The 22058-nt window shown below is 46.5% G+C and overlaps 1 long non-coding RNA gene across 4 annotated transcripts in view; it reads left to right on the top strand.

Annotated features, from left to right (window-relative positions):
- The window catches only part of LOC147584801 (uncharacterized), a 349116-nt gene that overhangs the window by 258313 nt on the left and 68745 nt on the right, over nt 1-22058 (top strand). For all 4 annotated transcript variants that reach the window (XR_015253535.1, XR_015253538.1, XR_015253537.1 and 1 more), the window contains 2 exons: nt 3179-3287; nt 12498-13572. This is a non-coding gene — a long non-coding RNA (uncharacterized LOC147584801). The remainder of the gene's footprint in view (nt 1-3178; nt 3288-12497; nt 13573-22058) is intronic.

Raw genomic sequence — 22058 nt, forward strand, 5'->3', positions numbered from 1 at the left:
AATGCTCCTCCTCCCAGCCTGGTTGTGAGGATTAACTGAGCTAATATTCGCAAAGCACTCAGGCCACTGCCCAGTATGGACTCAGTCCTGTGTACGTCTTTGATAACTAAATAATGCACCTGTGGAGCAGGGCAAGGGTCGCTGTGCGGTAAACCTAGTGGCCGGAGACCCTGCAGGGGCTGCTCCTGGGTTGTTTGATGGCACGAGCAATGTGCTCCATCCACGAGGTTCACGCCTCGCTGGGACCTTCCGGTCTGAAGTCAGGAAGGTGCGATGGAGGCAGCTGGCGGTGGTGGGACTGTTCCACAGGCTAAAAGCAGTGGTGCAGAGTGGGTCACCATGGGCTGTGTTGGAAAAAACTTCATGAGCTGTCCCATCACTGGGACATCATTTTATTCGTTTATTCTTTGCTGCCTTTTTTCTTCCAGTCAATGCCTCTGTCCCTTTTCCTTAGGTTTCCGTTTTGATTCATGGCTTCCTCTCCTCTGTTTTGATTTCTACCCCTTCACTTTATTCTTGGTTTCAGAAGGAAAAAAAAAATCACTCACATGGTATCCAGCATTGTCAAGGCTTATGGTTGGGGTAGGTCAGCTGGTGTCTCCAGCCAGGCCCACAGGGAGATATTGATGGTGGCAAATTGACTTGGGCCAGGGGTTGGCCTAAGCCTTGTGTCCTTGACTGGATGGATGTGACGCTCAGGCCTGGGAAGGGACACCACAGTGATGCACGCTAACAGTCTTCTGGAGAGAATGATGCTTAAAACAGAACAGCCATTTTCTTCAAGAACAATGAGAAATGTAACCACCCTCACCCTCCTTATAGGCAAAGTGTACGAGAAGGAGCCTCCAGACGATTCCAGTTCCTGGCCGTGGAGGCAGCCCCGACGTTCAGGTCTTCCCAGCTGATGTCCCGCACCTCATGGAGCAAAGACAAGCTGTCCCTGTTGTGCTCAGTCCAAATACTTGACCCACACAATCCATGAGCGTGGGGTACCTGGGTGGTTCAGCCTGTTGAGCATCTGACTTCAGCTCAGGTCATGATCTTACGGTTTGTGAGTTTGAGCCCCACGTCAGGCTTGCTGCTCTTGGCACAGAGACCCCTTTGGATCCTCTGTCCCCTGTTCATGCGCTCTCTCTCAAAAATGAATAAACCTTAAAAAAAAAAAAAAGAATCCATGAGCATGATAACATAGGTGTTGTTTTAGGCCGTTAAGTTTTGGGCTAGTTTATTTTTTATGGGTTAGTTTACTTATTATGCAGAAAGAGGGACTAAGACACTGTTTCTTATTGGTTGCACCTGTGTTTGCCTGTTAACCTCCTTCTCCTATGCTTCCATTGCTGACCAAGCCTTCTTATTATTGATATATTTGTAACTTTTTTCAAAAATCCTATTACTATAACAATAGAAATCCAAGATATAAGTCACCTAAACAAAACTTTTTTTATTTATTTGCCCAGACTTGCCATTTAGATTCATGAGTGCTTTCTACCTGCTTACTGTGCGACAGGTTGTAAAGAAATAACGTTCCCTCTTTTGATGCCCTCCAGCAAAGCTGTCTTTTCCATACAGACCAGCCCAGGTTCATGCAAAGGAAAAAATTATTCAATGATGCTTGTTAAAGACTTTACCCGAGGGGTGTTTGCAATGGGTGTGGGGACCACTGAAATGGGTTCTAGCGCTGAGGGAGAGAGATTGGACTCAAATCAGCAAGTGGGAATTTATAGTCAAAGACTGGGCTGGGGGTTGGAGGATGGAAAATTACTAAGAGGGAACATCAGCGGTCAGGGGGGATTCTGTGTAGGCTGACCTAACAGGATTCTTGCTGAAGGCAGGCCAAATGACCAGACGTCACCTGGGGAATGATGGGCGATAGGAACACAATCAGATATTGAGGTGATCAGATATTGAGGATGGGGGGGTTCCGGTTAAACTGACTTCTCAGGACTCCTCCTAAAACTGGACAATGCACAGAGGAACACGGAAGCTCAAAAGTCAGACCCAGCTGAAATTACTCAGAGGAGCCTGAGTAGAGACAGTTTGGTCAAGAAGAGAATGTTTGTCATTCATAAGCTACACACACATACACACACACACACACACACACACACACACTCACATACACACACATATACTCACACACTCTAGAGGTACAATTAAATCTTGCTCTCCTGAGATATATTTTCACTTCAAGGTTGACTTTGAATGCTGTTGATATTGATCCATTGTGTATTAAATACATATTACTTACCTAATTTCCAAGTTAGTGTCAGTGGTGACAGGCAGCCACAGTTACTTTCCACCTGTCCTCATTTTCTCTTCTTTCTCTTTCCTTTCATTATTACTTTTTCCCCAGGAAAGGTTTGTTGATCATATGGTCTAGGACATGGGGGATTAGCAAAATCCCAAATAGCTAGGTGATTTGAGGTGTGGACTGAGCCCAGTAAGAGATGCATATATTCTAAGAGTCTGGAAGACTAGGGTTCCCCCACAACGCACGTTCTTGCTTCTGGAGTCTTAATTCAGCACCAATCCATTCTGTTTCCTAAGTCAGATTTGAAACTGTGCTTAGGTCCTTGGGTCTACCCTTTCTCTCATCTCCTGCTAACTCTTACTGAGGTCTTCTGTCTCTGTTCCTACCTCTTTTCTCGGCCATTGGGGCCTTTCCCTCAGGCACAGAGTCAAGGACAGTCTATGTGAGCACTGCAAAGATGACCTTTCAGAGTTTTTCATTTTATTTCTTTACTGAGAGACTATCTTTAAATTTGTTGAAGGTGGACCAGGAGACCCAGGGCTGGAGTTAGAATGAGACCAATGAGGCAGGGTAGTATAAATGCAGGGCTGGATCTATCCAAAAGTTTGATAATCTGTTTATTGTGGAGTTTTTGCATTGATTTTGCTTTTTTAGAAAACATTACTAAAAACAGACGTTTGTCTCCATTGCTGAGTTTGGGGCACCCCTTAAATTTTGCACCCAAGCCAAGTACTTTAATTGCCCCTCCCTGACAGGGCCACAGGCCTCTTTCCTTGTGGGTTTATCCTCCTTCCAGCTCCTGTTTAGGGAGAGGAGGCGCAGACACGCTGCTCTGGCCCTGGCCCGGCCACCCTTGCTAAGCCACTGCTTTTTCTCGTCTTCACTCCTGCTGCCCTGCATCGTCACCTTCCTCTCACTCTCGTGTAGGCCTGCCCCATGAGAACACTGGAACATCTGGTGGATGTCTGCACCTGGAAAGGGCTGAAGCAACCGACTGGCAAAATTCCTGCACACATGACTCTCAGCATGGATATAGGTAAGTGAAATGACTTTTTGTTCTTTCCACAAAATTATCAGAGCAATCATTTCAACGTTCCTATTCAGACTAGGGTCCAGAAATGGCATTCCACTGTGACTTGCACAAAAGGATGGCATCGGATGCGTCCTTTTTTAAAGCCGGTAACGTGTGCCCCACTTATCCCCTTCCTGAAACTCCTCTGTCTTTGAATGGGAGTGGGAGTCTGAGTTTCAAGGGTGATGGAATGGATGGTCTGTTGGGAGGCACGAGGTTATTCGCTTTCCCATTCGTTGTTTAAAATAAAAGCTGAGGGGCGCCTGGGTGGCTCAGTTGGTTAAGCGTCGACTTCAGCTCAGGTCACGATCTCACAGTCTGTGAGTTCGAGCCCCACGTCGGGCTCTGCGCTGACAGCTCAGAGCCTGGAGCCTGCTTCGGATTCTGTGTCTCCCTCTCTCTGACCCTCCCCCGTTCATGCTCTGTCTCTCTCTGTCTCAAAAATAAATAAAAACATTAAAAAAATTTTTTTTTAATTTAAAAAAATAAAATAAAAACTGAAAGATTTTTAAACATGACAGATTATTCTTTCACCATAATAGTTGTATCAAAGCAGCAATATAAAAAATGATGCCCTTCACTTTGCTGATTGTACTTATTATGGTTCATGTGACCTGTAATTTAAATTTAATAAAGTTTCAAAGGAAAAGCTAACAAAATGGCAGACTTCTCTGACATTATGGATATATGCATATATATGGGCCCCTTCCTGCCTGCCTGCCTGCTTTCCTCCTACCTTCCCCCATTTCCCTCTTTTCTCCCCCACCCCAGTTTTAAATATTGAAAGTCATTTGGTGGGGCACCTGGGTGGCTCAGTTGGTTAGGCATCTGACTTCAGTTCAGGTCATGATCTCACAGTTTGTGGGTTCAGGTCCCGCATCGGGCTCTGTGCTGTCAGTGTGGCGCCTGCTTGGGATTCTCTGTCTCCTTCTCTTTCTGTCCCTCCCCTGCTCATGCTCTATGTCTCTCTTTCTGAAAAATAAATATGTAAACATTAAAAATAAATAGATATTGAAAGTCATTTGGGGTTGGTCTGTTAGCCATTTATAGCAATGTATTACACCCATTCTAATGAGCCAAATACACCTTTGTGTACATTTTAAATACTGATAAGTTTGGTTTTAGTAATGATCATCTATGGGGCTTTTTGGCCAGATTACACATAAAGAATACCTTCTTTCTAGATGTCTCTGGGCATTGAACTGTGCTGTTTTCTACTGCACAGACAGAAAACATATTTGGATAGACTGGCATAGAGTAGAGAGCTCATCAGAACATCAAAGTTCCTCTTTCTGGGACATGTTTTGACTGCAGCTTAGTTCACCCTCTAAAGGAATTTAAAATAGATTCTTTACCTGTAACATATATTTGGCAACACTTTGAATTTTAATGTGAGTCTTTGCAATGGAGACACAGCTGAACCTGGCAGCATATTAATGTCACTGATAATAGCACATTTTATTTAGAGAATTTACCCTCTCCCCAGTTCTCAGTTAGAAGCCCATACACAGTAATTAAACCATTATAAAAACACAATAAAATATACCATAATAGAACTATCCTGCTGTCGAGGCACACAGAGCAGGAAAATCAGGATAGCACAAAGGAACACAATACATCCAATTTAGTCCTGCTGCGGAAATGCCACAAACCAGTACCCTCCAAAGGATAAGTAGGGGGAAAAGTTATTTCCACAGACAACTGGGCCTCGAGTCTTCATTTTTCAGAAAACAGCAAACCAAAAGCAGCAAGCTAATCAATCATCCAGCCAATCAATCAGTGAGAACAAGTGTCCATAGCATATGAGGCATATAAGATGCTGTCCTTGTACTCAAGAGGCTTGCAGTCATTTGGGAAGTAAAGGCTTAAAACAAAACACAGCATGACAGTGGTTCAAGATCTACCATAAGAAGAACAGGATTAAACAAATAATATAGAAAGCATGTGATACAAATCCAAAGGAAGCCCAGCTTATTATGCCCCAGACATGCTGGGGAAGCCTTTACTCAAGGGGGCTTGAAATTGGCCTAAAAGAATGCTGAAAATTTGCACGACAAGGGAGGAGAAGGAAATGGTATAAAAAGGAAAAGTTTTAGGAAGCCAGATGTTCAAGAAAATATTCACAGGCAAATAGTTGGTGTAGGAGTTCATAAAATAAAGCATCAGACAATTAGACCGTGGATGTATTGTCTTTCCTTTAAAATTGAGGAACAATAGGGACGCCCAGGTGGCTCAGTCGGTTAAGCGTCCAACTTCTGCTCAGGCCACTGTCTCATGGTTCATGAGTTCAGGCCCCGTGTTGGGCTGTGCTGACAGCTCAGAGCCTGGAAACTGCTTCGGATTCTGTGTCTCCCTCTCTCTCTCTGCTCCTGCTCCTCTCACGCTCTCTTTCTCAAAAATAAATAAACACTAGAATTTTTTTTAATTGAGGAGCGATAAAATTATAAAATGTAGGAAAAATGTACATGCAAGATGTATATATAATATGATTGGATCCATAAAAGAAATTCTTGTGTAGCAGAGAAAAATGACTGGAAGGAAATATGTCAGATGTTAATTTTTTTGATGGGAGATAGGAATGTGGGTGATTTTTTGTTTTTAATTTGAACTTTGTATGTTTTCCAAATCTGAATCCAACCAATAGAATTCCTACAATGAAGCGAAAACAAAGGGAGACCAAAAAATCTCAAAGTGTATTTTTAATGGCCTCTTTATATAAATTTTACATTCTACCATTCATTCATCCATTGACTAATGGGTAGAGTGTGTTAAAATGATTTTTCTAAACTGTATGTAAGGACTGAATTTTTTCTCCCCAAATTTATACGGTGAAGCCCTACCCCCTTATGTGACTGTATTTGGAGATGAGGCCTTTAAAGAGGTAATTAAGGTTAACTGAGGTTATAAGGGTAGGATCCTAATCCATAAGAACTGGTGTCCTTCTAAGAAGATGAAGAGACATCAGAGATGAGTGCACACAAAGGAAAGTAACAAGAGGACACAGTGAGAAGGTGGCCACCTGCAAATCAAGGAGAGAGACCTCAGGAGAAACCAAAACTACCAACACCTTGATCTTGGACTCCCGGACTCCACAACTGTGAGAAAGCAAACATCTGGTTTTTAAGCCACATCAGTCTGGGGTATTTTGTTATGGAAGCCCTAGAAAATTCATATACTATGTCTACATAACTTATATGGATAATAGAATTTTTCCACCTATGTTTTTTTCTATAAAATTAACATTAAACTTACTCATGACATTTCTCTACCAGAGTGAGACTTCCATACCAGTTATGTGTCCTACTCTTGGTTATTTACTTATTTATTTATAATTTTGCTGAGTGCAAGCAGCATGTTGGCCATGGGTCAACGCTTGAAGAAGCTACAGATTATATAAGGCACAGAGGACAGTCTCTGCCATGCCAATATGAATATAAATAAATATGAATGCAACAATATAAAGGGGTATCGATGGGACTGCTGGTTACCTAAAGAGACAATCCAGGTAGGAGATCCGATTTGCTTCTTTTCTTATGTGTCAGGCTCCATGCAACTCTTCATTCCAGGCTGAACTATCCCTTCAGCTCTGTGTGTGCTCCACAGTCAGTCCTCTCTGGGAACTGCCCTCTAGAAGACTGCCTCCTCCCCCAAGGACTGTACCCTTCCTGGGGCAGCTTCCATCAGATAATTGGTAGACAAATGGAGGTAGATAAAAGTCTGACCCCCCCTTGTCCCAGCTGGGGACATCTCTGAAAGTCCAGCCCAGCTCCAGAGCTCACCATGCTAAGACCTTTGCCATGTCCACAGTCCAGTATTCCCCTCCAGCCAATCCTACTTTCTTCCTTCCCAACAGGTATTAACCCAGAGACCACACCCTCCTAAATTTCCTGTTTGCTAATCCTTATTTCAGGGACTCTAGGGAAGTGACCTACAACATTTCTCAGTTTATCTGCACCATTGCTTCCTGCCCCAATCCCAGACTGCTTATCTATGTAATCTCAAGGCAATTACCTACACATCAAGGATCATGAAACACCCAGTGAAGCATCTGTAATGTGCTCAGGTGGTTTGTCAGGACTTCTGGTGAGCAGGAAGATTTACTTTTTTCCTGATTTGAATTCCTAGTGAAACTGTTGTTGATTACTGGGATTAAGTCATGAAGGTTCAGTTCTGTCTGCCTTTTCCACCAGGTAGTTTTGTCCTTCTCCAGCCTTAGGAGTTTGAAGTGGGGAGTCCAGGTCTCCCTTGGTCCTTAGCAACTGATCTATATTAGAATCGTAGAATATTAAATGTCAGAGCTGGAGAGCACTTTAGAAATTATCTAACTCGAAAATGGCCAAGGAGTTTTAATACATGTTGTGATTGGACTAGTTAGTAGTGGCTGTTGGAGAGCTGCCTTGAGGATCCTGAGGATGGCCAGGGCTCATTTGCAGAGTGCTGTGGTTGCTTATGGATGTCGGGTGTGGATGTGGGATGGGGGCTGGTGGCAATCAACTTCACTGACATCCTTGATAGTCCTACTCTCTTTTTTTCACTGGAGATGACTCTGACCCAAGGTCAGACTACCCAAGGTTGTGTGGCTGGTTATAGGAATTTGAACCGTAGCCAATATGACTCAACTAACAGTCCGGAATCCTACATCCCATGGATGCTGTATTTAGCCTCTCTGGCTAATCCTCCTCTGCTCCAGCCCCTGGTCTACTTGAGCACATGAGTCTTGGACCAGATCCCAGTCCCCCCTTCCTTCTTGGCTTTCTTCTCTTGCCATATGTGAGCATGATTCTCTGGGCCAAATTCCTATGAGTAGTTTCTGTTTCCTCTGTGTCTCTCATAGTTAAGCCCAACAAAGTTCTAGCACTTCAGGGTGGGTAAACTTGGTGAGAGATTAATTCTCTGCCTCTCCTCTCATCCATTCATTTATTCATGAAAACATGTTTTAGGTACTTGCTATTAGAAATACTAAAATTCATACCAAAAAGCCCACCAACACCTTTGAGCAGTGACTTAAATGTGTAATAAGGCCCATTCTGCCTTTAGCAGACATTTTTCTCTCCTCCCCCTATTCCTCCCCTGCTAATAGCATCCTGTTCTTCACTAGGGGACTTAATCTTCCTTCCCCTTCCACATGGTTTTATTGGAGCCATCAATCACACCAACACATGATCTGGCTATACAGGTGGATACATGGTCAAAACCTGGCTGCGGTAGTTAAATAATGCTGCCCCCATCTTTTCCAAAAGATGGTGATGCTCTGTTCTCAGAACCTGGGTATGTTTTGGGTATTCGTTGTCATCTACATATGAGTAGGCTCTTTAATATACATTGCTATTACATGGCAAAAGGGACTTTGCAGATAGAATTAGGGTTGTGGACTTTAGGATGCTGAGATTATCCTGGATTATCTAGATGAGTCCAGCATAACCACATGGGCCTTACAGGTGGCCTTTAGAAGCTGAAAATGGTCCACAGATGAGGAAGGAAACAGGAAACAGGGATTGTAATCCGACAAGCACAGGGAATAATTTCTAGCAACAGACTGAATGAGCAAGAAAATGGATTCTCCCCTAGAGCCCACAGAAAGGAACGTATCCTTCCAACACCTTGGTTTTAGTCTGGTGGGACCTCTGCCGGACTTATGAGCTACAGAAACATAATTTAATACACGTGTCCTTTTTTAAGCCACTGGGTGTGGCTACAGAAAATAGAAACACTGGTCAAATATCCTGGCCACAGTGATTGGCCCAGACATGGGCATGTGATTCAAGCTGAGCCAATCAGAGTCCTTCCCCCAAGATTCCAAGAAGTCCTTTCTCTTGATTGTAGCTATGAGCGTGGCCCCTGCCAAGTGGAGAATCAGATGAAAACTGAGCCAATGCACAGGCAAGAGCTGCGGTGGGAGTCAGTGCAGGTCCTGACAGGGTTCCTCTCCAGCTGGGCTTGAGGCCAACTCCACCCCTGCCCTTCCGTGTCGCATAAGCCAATTAACTCCTTCTTTTGTTCAAATTCATTTCAGCTGGCCTTCTTCTACTTGTCATTGAAAGACTTCTGATTAAATCGTGTCCCTCAAAATACCAATTCCTGGTCTTCCATACTTAAAAAATCACTTCTCAGGGTAATATATCTTCTCTAGAAAGAACCCAATGAGTGCATATATCCCCAAGGAGTCTTGGCACATGAACAGAAATGAGTGATGCCAGAGCTCAGAGGAAATAGTACACACAACTAGCGGTTTTGATAGAAGAGGGGACTGGGAAAGATCTGGATCATGGGGGAAACAGACTGTCATTCACTATCGAGTGAATGAGTGAATGCAGGTGGAGGCAAACCATATGAATCTGAAACACTGGGAGACACATGGGGGTTAAAGAGGAGAGGAGAGATAACCCTTCTGGAATCTGCTTGACGCTTTCCACTGAGGCAAGATTTTCAGTTATCTTTGGCTGTCTTGATAGTTTCGATAATCTGTTCCAGTTCTGGGTGAGCAGTGGACCCACCCCGAAGGAAGGAGGACACCTGTTCCTGGGCATGCCCCCTGGGCTGCCAGTGCCCCCCTACATCGAGTGCTTCTGTACCCCTTGAGTTAACCCGCCTGAGCAGGCTGCTATGAGGGCCACCAGGGTGGCCACTGAAGTCCTGAGCGTGGGCACAGGCAAAGTACCCATAGCTCTATGGAATATCACAAGGTAGAAAAAAGAAGAGCTACAGAAAAGCAACACAAAACAATCTCCCTGTGCCGTTTGCTTATTGTTCAAGTTTGAAATTCTGCCAAGTGCTCATACTTCTCACTTGTCAGCAGTTTGGTTTGAAACAATAGTGAAAACGGCCCTCTTGGCCTCTACCTAAACTTCAGCAGAGAAAAAAACAGCTTCAGAGTCGAACTTGAATGGTCTCCTTACCTTATTTGCCCTGACCCCGAGTTGCACCGCACTAACAAGGAATCTAGAACACGGGGCATGGAAATGCTGTGTTTATGAGATGAGGCTCAGGCTTACACATTCTTTGAGTCAGAGCCTCTGGAGTTGGTGGTGATTTAGTAGAGATGTGGGAGGGAAGCATTTTGCCAACTTGAGAACCCCCTTCTTAGGTTCAGCATTTTAAGCAATTTGAAAACTCCCATCTTTCAGCTTTGGGAGTTTATTTTCTCTTGGAAAATGTCTGGATCCTTTTTCTCTGTAAGTAGGGAAGAAAAAGGCTACGAGTGAAGATGACAGGTTTACTTGGGCATGAAATCACTGTTGGACAACTCATTTTTCCTGAGTTAAGTGTCAAAAAATCTGCAATTTACAAAAGAAGTTTTCCTGAAATTACACATAGGGTGGATAATTGAGAGCAAAGTGCCTGGGCTGTCCGGCTGGAGCAGCACTGCCCTTTCTGGGAACTTGGGTCCCTCCCAGTGCAGAGTCCCCAGGGCAAGTTGTTGATTTCCAGTACTGGGGTCTGACCCACACCTGCTTAAGTCTGCAGCTCCTGGCCTTGCCCAAATGTCCTCGTTTCTGAGCAGCCCTGAGGCTAGTTTCTAGTTTGTTTGTAAGATTGGCAAGTATTCAGTTTTGTAGTGTCACTTGATAATGTTTTTATGTGAATCTCAGGAAAACTGGTAAAGAATTAAGAGTTTTATGTGGCCTGGAAGGTGGGGGAGCTGGATCCTCCCCATTTAGCAACAAGTGATTGACAGCTTCTCTGTCTGCAGTGGGCTGCCCGTCACCAATGCCATCAGAATCTAGAAGTGGGCGTTCTAGCATTTTCTATTTCTGTCTCTATGGGTTCTGACCTATGACTCTCTCATCTCCCTATCTTCTGGCTGGTTTGGCACAACAGTGCTGTCATGTGGATCCGATCTGGAAGCCCCAAACAGGCCATGGAATTTTAGGTCTGTGCAGTAAATGGCTTCTTTCAAAAAGCCTGTACATAATGTGGCTTTCTCAATTAATGTGCTGCCTACAGGGTTTCCTTAACTCTTATTTGTTTTGTGTGTGTGTGTGTGTGTGTGTGTGTGTGTGTGCGCGCACGCGCGCACGTGTGCATATACATGCACGCGCGGGTCTTAGGACTTTGCACCATCATTCGTTGACATTAATAGTATTACTTATCATTCAGGAATCACCAATTCCACTTTAAAATTATGACTAGCTCCATAAGGAAAAAGAGAATCTGGAAAGAGGCAGCGAGTGTAGGGATTGAGGCCTCCCTAGAAATACCGGCTTAAGCTTTGCAAGTTTTGGCTTCCAGGTTATACCAGTATTCCAAACGTCAGTATAGAAGGGAGACTGAGGCCCCAGGATGGGGCACTAAGCTTTTCCGCATGGAAGTCAATGGTGCAGGCCAGCTTTGCTGTTCTGGTGCCACATGGTCCCTTGCTGTAGGGAGCAAGAATTGAGTAGACCACGTGCCCATAGGAAGGGCTAGTTTTACGCTCACGGTGTTCATATGTTCCAAAGTGCAGGCCGAGGTAAGATCCTCTCCTCCAATATCAGACAGTCTGTGAAGAGGCAAAAGCTCCCCAGTGAACAGCCTTTCCCCTGGCTTCTCCTGACTGAAGTGTAAATGACTTTTGAGAGCAGAGTAAGCCGGTCGATAAATTCATTCTTTGAACTTCTCTGACTGGGAAGTGGTTCTGAGACTTTGAAAACCTTCAAAGATCTCAGCCTGTGAAATCAATAGGTCACGTTTCGAGTTGCCGGAGCGAAGGCCAGAATTCCGCTCGGCATGCACTGTATTGAGGACCTAGTATGTGGGAAGCAGTATCCCGGGCATTCAAGGTGCTGCTGAGCTAGGAAGAGCACAGCCCCGGCCCTTCAGAAGCTGTCTGGGGAAGAACAAAAGACAAGGACATACATGTTCTCTAAGCTTAGTACAGACAGCTGTGGGAACCAAGGGTGGGGATGGGGATATTGGGTTGGGAGTGGGGGAGGGAAGATGGGGAAGGGATAAGGGCTCTTTGCATGCAAGTCATTGCATAAGGCAAAAGTTGGGAGGCAACAAAAGTGATCTGAAATATGGCCTGTCCTTGTGCATTTCTTGACTCAAAAGTTTGAAATGATGACAAAATACTAATGACACCTAACATTTATTAAGCACCTGCTAGGTATCAGATATGATGAGTTTACATGAATTGTCTCATTTAGTTCTTATCATAAATTCTATGAGATTTGTAAAGTTATCCCTTTTTTTCAGATGAGAAAACTAAAGCTCAGAGAGGTCAAGCAACTTTCCCAGGACCTCTCAGCTAGTTAGTGCAAGAACCGAATATAAATCCATGTCTACCCACGTAACTCCAGCGCCTTCCCCCTAAATCAACCTTTTTTTCTGGATTGCTTGTTTTTTTTTTTTTTCTTTTCTTTTTGTTCATTGTGGAGACCTGAAGAAGAATCCGGTGGTCCGGTGGTCCTCGGTCCTGAAAAGGGCCTACCAGAATTCAGAGGATCTTGTGTCTCTTGCATTCAAAGCCATGGCTCCTGGCAGCTGGGACCTGGGCCTCACCACGTGCACCACGCGTCGCTGGCTTCCAGGTGCCAGGGGCTTGGGCCGAGGCCACACAGTTGTCTGCACGGGGCCCGGCCCCACCGCTGGCTGTCTGGAGTGAGCCCCCGGGATGGATCCTCTCCGTCTGCCAGGCTGTTTTCCTCATCCATCTGCCTTGTTGGCTTTTAATGCAAGCAGGAAACAAAACTGAAAAAAGAGGAAATCGATGCTTCACAGAAAAGGGACAACATCTTCCTTTAGCCAGTGGGGGTCTGAGGAGGGGAGTGGTGACTAAGGTTTGCGGGGCGCTGTTACCTGCTGGTGAGGGGCTGCAGAAGCCAGCTGCGGATCAGGCTGTGCCACTGGTGCCTGCGAGTGGCTGATGCGGAGGCCTCTTGGCGGCTGGGGGAGGCGGCACGAGCTGTCAGCTTCGAGCAGGAAGCCAACCCAGCCCGCGGCACCCGGAGGGCGAACAGTTGAATGAAACACACACTTGGTGAGGATGTTCGGCTTACAGATGTCACTAAGCTGAAGCCGTGATCGCTAGGAGCCAATAAATCGCGGCTTGCGGCATTGGACCCCACCGACCTGACGCTCTCTTTCCTCACCTGCGGCCGAGAAGGGATACGGGATAAGCCGCTTCTTGGCCGCAAGTCCTGGGAATACTATTTTGTCTTTGGAAACTGCCAGAGAATCACTGATGAGCCAGTCCATTGCGCCGAGTACGTTGGTCGTGGTGGGCTCCCTTCGGTGACTGAGGCGGAAGCCAGGGAGAGCACAAGTTCTGGTAGGTGTCCAGCGGGCAGGCCAGGGCCACGGGGCGTCCTGCGCTCATCGCCTTCGGCTCAGGTGGGGGACGTGGGGTGTGGCTCTTGCTGTATCCTGGGGCAGGCGGGCTTGCGTCTTCTTCTGACTTGAGAGGCCATTGTTCTTGGAGGCCTTACAGTTGGGTGGCACGTGATGTGTCGCACTTCGGGGACCTGTTCTTTCCCAGGGAAGAACCACTGATCCAACACCGCAAGGGCTTTGCAAACAGTGCTCACAGGCAGCAACCAAGGGATCCTCTGCCCTGTGGTGTCTAGGCAAGGGTCGCACGCACCTTTGTGTCTCAGCATTACGTTTTCATGATCGAGATCAGAGAAAATATTTGTCCCTATACTTGGGAGACTGGGACAAAAATACAGCCATAACCTCACCATCCTCATTTGCCAATTCTTGACACGTTTGCATACGAATTCCCAGCTTTTTTAGCTAGGCATTTTTTTTCCTACACCCGTGGTTCAAGACCACGCCATTTGCCGAGCCCTTATCGCGCGCTGGTTACGGAGGCTGCTGGAGAAGCTTTGGGAAGTTTCGGGAATATCAGTTTAACCAAATGGTAAGCGATTTAAAAGAGTTTCTTAAATGAAAGCAGATGTGGTTGTACTATGCAGTAGAGCGAAACAATGTGCACGAATCAAATGTCATTATGAACGAAGACTTCAAAGATGGGCTACCACGCAGCTTCATCGTGGGGGATGGAAGAGTGGATTCGTAACAGGTCCCTGTGAGGAAGTCCCTGCAGCTGCTTGAGGTCGATCCTGTGAGAGATGAAAAAAAACCAGACGAGGGCAGGGCAGAGTGCAGGACCGAAGTTCTTAGAACGCGGAGTTGAGAGGTCTCGGTAACCGGTGTATGTAGGACAAGAGGCAGAGGAAGGAGTCGATAGTTTTGACTACTTTCCTTGGATGATTTCCAGAAGTCGGGTTTGTGTGGCCTTTTCAGCCACAACGCAGCGCTCTGTCTGTCACAATTGCCAAACAGTAATGCAAGTAGCAGTCATAATATTAGCTCGCATTGATTGAGTTCTATGTGCTAGGCATCATGCTGACCTCTTCACATGTAGTATCTCATTTAATTTTTACAGCCACCCAGGAGGTAGGTTCTACTGCTAGATTTCCTTTGCAGGTGCAAAAATTGAGGCTCAGAGAAGTTAGGCCACTTGCCCAAGATTAAACAGCTTTTCGTAGGCCAACACCCACGTGGCTAAAACATCAGGAGGGCATCTTCCAAGATGAGAGTCCTCGCATCAATATAAACAACAACTCCTCAGTTTTATTAGAGTCCATTGAATATGAAAATATGAGTCTTTCTGCATAGTGTGTTGTGTTTTTTGTTTGTTTGTTTTGGATGTTAGAAACATAGTCCCCTTTACACATTCCTTATAAAGCTTGAACAACTTGGTAAGGAATCCTTTTAAAAGATAGTCCATAAATCCCTGGCCTCTTACAGAGATTATTCTGTACATGACGTAACCTTTGATTGAAGCTCCATTTGGCTGCCAGGAGCATCCATACTGTCATTCCGAGAGGCTCTCGGGGTGCTTGGGTGAATGGGATTCTTGGTCTCCCTGGAGCTGGCCTTGCTCTGGCACTGCCTGTGGCCTCCGTCCCCTCTCCGCCACCTCTGGTCTCTGCTTCCAGGTCTGCCGTCTGCTGGACACCTCCCTGTCTCCTCTCTGTGTTTATCTTCCCGTCTTCCTTGCCCATCGCCTCAAGGCTCAGCTTCCACAGGAAGCATGTTGTCTTTTTTTTTTTTTAATTTTTTAAATGTTTATTTATTTTTGAGAGAGACAGAGCACGAGAGGGGGAGGGGCAGAGAGAGAGGGAGACACAGAACCTGAAGCAGGCTCCAGGCTCTCAGCTGTCAGCACAGAGCCCGACACGGGGTTCAAACTCCCGGACCATGAGAGCGTGACCTGAGCCAAAGTTGGACACCCCCATTGTCTTTTGTGATGCAAAGAGCTTCTGTTTGCCAAGTGCCAGACGCTGTGAAGTCTCTACACGATCCCATTTAGTCCTTCATGCAGTCCAAGGGGCATCTTGGGCTTGGTTTCTAGCAGAGGGCACTGGCTCAGCCACGAGGCCATTTGTCTCTGTAATAAGCTCACGGCTCTTGAGAGTGGAGCTGGGATTTGGACCCATGTCTATCCAATTGCAATCCTGCTTCCTTAGGTGTGCGTAGTGCCGTCTGTAATAACTGGGCCTAGGAAAAGAGTCCGCTCCTGGCCTTCCGCATAACAAAGCAAGACATGGTTAGAGCCTCCGCCGCTTCTGGCTTGTTTTCACCAGAGCAGCAGTGAGCTCGAGGGGTCTTAGGGAGGTAGCAGAGTCCTGCCTCTGAGTTGGCGAGGAGCCCACATTCTAGAGACAGCGCTGAGGCCCAGCCCTTCACCCGAACACACGTGCTCCGGGACTCAGGGGTAATGCCAGCACTGAGCTCACTGTGCCCTAAGTGCAGTCCTACGAAATGCTGGTGATGGTGACAGTAATCCTAACGCTAATGGCAGCAGACCTTCTCTGAGGGCTCGCTCTGCGTCCGGTGCTGCTGGGAGGCCTTCACACACAGGAACTCTCTTACCCTCACTTTGACCCCGTGCTGTAGGTCCATGCCTTCTCCGTCTTACCGACCGAGAAAACCACGGCACAAAATGGTCAGGTGACGTGCCTGAAGCCACACCCCTGGGAAGTGGTGTGGCTGCGGTGCCGACCACGGGCCGTCTTGGTTTAGTGTGGGGACGTTGCCACTCCTGTCCCCTGCCAGGCAGGGAGAGCCTATCTCTCCCTCTGTTCCCCTGACTCACCCTGTGCCCTCCTGTTTGGCTCAGGTCTATGCGGCTACTCTCTCACACCCCCCACCATCCCTCTTCCTCCTTTCTCTCCTCCTTCCCTGCTTCGTCTCCTCTTTCCTCCCACCTCCTTCTCCCCTCTCCTCCCTTTCTTCCAGTCCCCAGAGTGGCCTCTGCCTCTCGAAGCTGGGGCTGCCGACTTCAGGTAGCCCAGCCGTTGTTGCTGCCGTGTTCGTGTCCCTTGGCGTGCGGTGCTCCCCCAGCAGCCACGCTTGCCCTGAGCACACAGCCCGCTCTGAGTGCCAGTTGCTTACCTACCTTGCCACCGATCGTGCCCACGTATCATAATTGTGCATTTTTTTCCTTGAAAGCCAAATGATGGAGCTAATAGGGTTCATGCTGAGAACAGATGTTCTTATTTCTGTACGTGGCAAGGATTCTCTGATTCTTTTGTACTCCCGTTTGAAGTGTTTCTGGTTGAAGGGTTCTTGGGAAGGGCTGAAAACTCACGTTGTCCTTCCAGTAAGGAACTGGGCACAGGTCTTGAGGGGGTGTGAAGTAGCCTTCCTTGGCATTTTATACTCCATCTGCTTCCTGAGGACACAATCCTGTTCCTATTTGAAAACTGCCTTTGCTCGCATTTTATAATTAGGCATTCAGATTTTCGCTTTTCTAGTTGTTTCAATCTCAAGCTAATGTGGCAGTTAACAATTCGTCCATTTTCTGCTTTATTTCCTCTTCTCCCCATGCTTGGAATTCATGGAGGGTTTTTTTTTTTGTTTCCATTCCCATTAAGAATGCTAAAAGACTGTGATAGTATTATTCATTCATTTAATATTTATTGAGTGCCTTCTATGTGCAAGGCACTGGGGTACGAGACAAAGTTGCCACTTTCATGGGGATAGTGTTCTGGTCAGGGAAGACAGACGATAAACAAACAAATAAACAAGATAATTTCAGATTATCTTGTTTCAGAAATGCCGTGGAAAAATGGAATCAGATGAAGGAACAGAGACAAGCGGGGAAGTGAGGGTGACTTGGTATAAGCTGGTCAAGGAAAGTCTTTCTGGGGAGGGGATAGTTAAGTTGAGGTAAGGGGAAAGCATTCTAGAAAGGGACTGACAACTGCAAAGGCCCTGGGGCAGGGGAGAGTTGGAGAGTTAAAGGCACAGGACAAAGGCCAGCATGGTTGGGTGTGCTGAGCATGCGGAGGGCATGCAAGGTAAAGTCAGGGAGGTGGGCAGGGACTACATCTCATAAGACCTTCAGGGTTTCTACCTCTCCCCCCCACATATTTTTTTTTAAGTGAATCCTTAAAGGATGACTAACTAAAAACTTTCCCTACGATCTTCTTGTGAGTTCTGGTCTGCTTTCTGGACCACCGGCAGATATTCTATACCAGTTTCCCCTTCACCTGATGGGCTTTGGCTGAACTGTCTTCAGTTGTACTTTGTCTTAGGGCTGAGATGGAGGAGGAAAATGCAGACTTACTCAGACAAGCCCTAGATGGATTTCCTTAAATCAAGCCTCAGTCCTGGTGAAATTTGACCACAGTCACAGTTGGTATTTCAGTCATCAAAGGCACCAACACTGTGCTCCAGTGAATAATACATCGCCTTGAGTCAGAGACCAAATCTTACAGCTTTGTTCACTTTGGACACACATACATACAGGGAGATGTCTGCATATGTCTGCGTTTTAACGGTGCCGTTAATATCAGGGAGGGGTGTGATGATGCCCCTGGACAACTCCTCTGGCTCGTGCAAAGCTAGTCCTCTTCTGTTCTGCTCAGAACGGGGAGAGCAAAGGGTTTCATCATGAAATTGCCCGAGGTCACCTGTGGCTACGTGGTGAGCATTGTTTTGGGGTCTCTTGGGCTCCCTCTGTGGTCCCAGGTCAGAAGTAGAGGCTGGGGTCTTCTCGTGGAGTCATGGGCCTCTTCCAGAATGAACCCAACTTCCCCAGATGCTGTTCACAAACTTGCCCTGCCTTCAGAACCTGAGGTCATGTCCAAAGATGAAAGGGAAGGTTATCTCAAGAATCTACCCAGTTTCGGGGCATCTGGGGGTGGCTCAGTTGGTTAAGTGTCCGACTTCGGCTCAGGTCATGATCTTGCAGTTTGTGGGTTCGAGCCCTGCGTCGGGCTCTGTGCTGACAGCTCAGAGCCTAAGCCTGATTTGGATTCTGTGTGTGTGTATGTGTGTGTATGTGTCTGTCCCTCCCCCTCTCACACTCTGTCTCTGTCTCTGTCTCTCTCTCAAAAATAAATAAACCTTGAAAAAAAAAAAAAAGAATCTACCCCGTTTCATTCAGGGGGAACCTATAAACAGGCATCACAGGCATCTATGGGCTTCTACTGGCCACTCAGTAAAGTCAGTTCCTGAGCACCTGCTGCAGTCCACACCACACCGCCTCCGCAGGTGTGCCCATGGATAGGTATGCACACCATCAATCAAGCATGAGGTGCCTCATCCTAGCTAACAGTAGAGTAGAGACTGGAACGGACCGGGTGAGAGAAGCCCAAAGAAAAATGGAGTGGACTCTGAGGAGGTGGGGAGCAAACAAAATAGCCTCTGATTCACTGGAGAACTGCCCTGCCCAAGACCCGGGTGGGCAGACTGGGGTGGAGAGCCCTCTGGAAGGACTGGCGGTGAAAGAACAGAGCTCTAAGATTTCTGAATACAACTGAAGGAACTGGTGTGTTAGACTCAGAAGCCCATGACAGTGGTCTCCAACTATTTACAGTGGAAGAAGTCATTAGATTTGTGCTTTGCCACCCTGGAAGGCAGAAGGCAGAACTGGAAGGCGGAACGACACCAAAAATAGTGGTGACACACGGATGCATGGCAATAATTGAGTGGATCCTGTGTTCCAGGACCTGGTATAGTCTATAAGGAGTTCCTTTATCAGTCCTCACCACAGCCCTCTGAAGGAAGTCACACACATGTCCTCCTTTGCCCTTTACCCTTGGAAAAGATAAATTCAGGCACAAGAACTTAGGCCTTTGCCCACAGTCACGCAGCTAGCAATACGGAGAGCTAGGATTAGACCTTTTACCTATAGCTGGCTCCAAAACACATGCTAGTAATTGACGCCCATTGTCCCCTTGCGATTTGACACAAGGAAGAACATTCTCAAATAATGGAAGGAGAATATGTGAGCTCTTTGTTGTTGGAGGTGCTCAAGCTGAGACGGTGTCATTACTCAAGGGAGGTGTGTGGGCAGAGATGTGGCTGCATGACTGCCAAATCCCCTTCCAACCCTGAGATGTCACAAGGGTTCAGGAGCTAAGGAGTCTTAGGCCAGCTTGTTCTCAGCTGAAGGGAGATGCAGAGCCTAGGAAGGGCACAGGCTCATCTGTTCAGATATATTCTGTGGATTTGCCATTATGGTCCAGTAAGAGCCTATAGGTATAGGGTCCACTCTGTTTCACAAACCTCAAACCTGTGGAAAATCAAATGGGAAGCACTGAAATGCTGGCCTCAGGGGGGACTGGCAGTGACTTGCCTTATATTTTGAAACAGTTTCCACCCTGAGCTATTTCTTAGTTAAAAGTACCACAATTGTTAGGAAAGGCTCTTCTGTATATATATATTTTTAAAAAAAAATTTTTTTTTCAACGTTTTTTTATTTTTGGGACAGAGAGAGACAGAACATGAACGGGGGAGGGGCAGAGAGAGAGGGAGACACAGAATCGGAAACAGGCTCCAGGCTCCGAGCCATCAGCCCAGAGCCTGATGCGGGGCTCGAACTCACGGACCGCAAGATCGTGACCTGGCTGAAGTCGGACGCTTAACCGACTGCGCCACCCAGGCGCTCCTATATATATATTTTTAAAAGGCGCTTCTTTTTAATTGTCTGAAACTACTGCAAGCTGGTAAGCACACTGCTTGATTTCCTCATTCCTGACCTGGGTGATCCAGGTGGAAAAAAGGGTGGGAGGTGGGGATGGGCACAGAGAGAAAAGTGTTCTGGGCAGAGAGGACACCAAAACCTGTGGGTCTCTCAGACCTGCCCGAGGTCCTACCGTCAGACATGTTGGTGTAGAAAATAGCAATTTATATCTATTAGTTTGAACTATTGGAAACTGCAATCTTTATAGGTTAAGATGGCTAAATATAGTAATATAGAGTGATAGTAATAATGCTAGCAATTAAGCAAATAGTGGGCATTGAAGCTTGCTCATTAGTACTCAGATCTGCAAAGGGTTGGAACGTGTTCTTATTTTCTTTGGAGGTCTCATTTCTCACTTGATAGCAGAAGGGTGGGTGAAGGAGGGAGAGCATGTTTTAATTTTCTGATTTAATGCAATTCTGGTCCTGTGATTTCAAGCAGCCTCTTTTATGTTAACATGGTTCATTTTGAGAAAATATTGGTCCTTCGGGGTTTCTTTCTGTTTCGGTTCTCTTTCTGTTCATCTAATGCTGCCACCGTCTAAGGGAAGCTCGTGTAACAGCACGGGCAGGGGAAAGGAGTCCTCAAGGGTGTCCCTGGGTCCTTGCTGGCCTCGCCTGAGCTATGTGTCCTCCTCGCTGCTACTGGGCGCCCTGCATGTGTGCCTGCTGAGGGCTCCCGCGGACACCTATGGACCGGGCCTCCACCTCTGCCTCTGCCTGGAGGTCCCTGGGTCTGTAGCCTCCTGTTCCTGTCTTCTTCCTCACCTTTTGGTCTTTTTAGTGTCGCTGAGGTCCCTGGAGGCTGGTAAATTTCAATCACGTTCTCTCCACCTGCCTCCATCACGCGAGGCTCTGGGAGGCTGCTCGTATGCTTTCCTTCTGTCTGTGCTTCTCTGCCTGCTCCCATGCCACGCTGGATGCACTGGATCCCAACGCAGGCTTTCTGTGAAAGGCTTTCGGGTTTTCCAGCCAGTGCCCAAGGAAGGAGGACCCTGACCTCAATGAGTGTGCCAGTAGTTTCTCAAACCTGTAGAGAGCTTCTAGGAGTCTCATGTCCTCTCCCTATCCTCTCTTAAGATTTGTTTGAAGGGTAATGGACAAAGAGAAATGGGGACCCTGCTTGGGCTGACTCATGCCTGTTCTCTCCTCTCTTGCTACTTCCTCCTGCTTCCCTTCTGGGTGGAAAGAGCTCCTCTTAATGTCAGATCACCCTCTTTTCGTACTTGATGGAAGGTTTCTGCTGATTAATTTACATGTTGCTATTCTATGACTTTCTTTGGTCTAGGTGGAATGAACTTCACCCTTGCTTGGGAATCAACATGGGAAATACAATAGGGTGCATTTGAGAAACAGTATCCCCGATGTCTACGAAAGGCCAGGTAGGTGCCAATCACTTTGATTCGATTCTCCTAACAATCCTGTCCACAAACTCAGTTTACAGCTGATACAACGCAGGCAGAGAGATGGAATGATTTGTCTGAGGTCATACGGAATGATTAGTGCTGCAGAACCGTGATTTAGACCCAGACCTCCGAGACTGTAAAATGTAAGGACTTCCCACTAGCAGTAATCCTCACAGGTCTAAAATATCTACTACATCTGTCACATATGTACCACACAAGTGTGCTTTTGGTGAGACTACCATATATTCCTGTATTTCATAGAGCATAACTCAGAGGGAAAGAAGAACCTTGCAATATTTCAAGATTATTGTAATATGTTTATATTTAATGAAGTATGCATAATATTTATGTAGTATTTTAACTCGAA

The sequence above is a fragment of the Puma concolor genome, chromosome A1 (genome assembly GCF_028749965.1).
Source record: "Puma concolor isolate L17-30 chromosome A1, mPumCon1.1.hap2, whole genome shotgun sequence".
NCBI lineage: Eukaryota > Metazoa > Chordata > Mammalia > Carnivora > Felidae > Puma > Puma concolor.